Here is a 748-nt window from a genome sequence, read left to right on the forward strand (position 1 = left end):
GGATATAAAACAGTTTTGTATTTCCAACCTTATTTTCTGCTACTCCAAAAACTAAGTACTGAATTCTCATTCTGAAGCCCTTTCATGTAAACACCACTTGCAGTTTCTAAACATCAGGACTAATCTATGCAGATGAGGCACAATATCCTGTACAATAGCTATTCTGGTTTTCCTACCAGTACAAATACATAACTAGTCAAACTATACATTTCATTAATATCATAAAATCAACTACCAATTAGTAATATTAGCAGTTATACATGTATATTAACCTAATTCTTATTTCAACTCCTACTTTATCATGATCATCATTTGATGAGGATGGCAAGTTTACTACAGAAAAGGATAATAAAGAATTAAAATGAAACTCTGGAATTAAGGGTAGCAAACAATCAAAATACAAAAGCACAGAAATCCAGAATACCAACTCACCGCGACCTGTAAGTTACGCGTGGCCTGGCATAGGGTTCACGAGCATAGTGGTCACCACGCCCTGCATAGTAATCTTTGGGGTAGCTACTACCATAACCGTATCCAGGTGCTGCTGGGTACTGCCTACCATATGCTCCACCATAAGCACCATACCTGAAATTGAAAAATCCCATACAGAGATGTGCATCATAGTATTATATATTTGCTGCAAACTTAAAACTGATTTCACCATTTCATATATCTACACACATTAAAAGATTCATTTATCATCGGTAGACTCAAAGGTACTTATGAAAAGATGTGTAACTTGGCAAAA

At 35.6% G+C, this 748-nt stretch overlaps 1 pseudogene; it reads right to left on the reverse strand.

Annotated features, from left to right (window-relative positions):
• Positions 1 to 748, reverse strand: part of LOC119586677 — a 6,219-nt pseudogene that overhangs the window by 1,651 nt on the left and 3,820 nt on the right.

Source organism: Penaeus monodon, chromosome 21, assembly GCF_015228065.2.
Source record: "Penaeus monodon isolate SGIC_2016 chromosome 21, NSTDA_Pmon_1, whole genome shotgun sequence".
Taxonomy (NCBI): Eukaryota; Metazoa; Arthropoda; class Malacostraca; order Decapoda; family Penaeidae; genus Penaeus; species Penaeus monodon.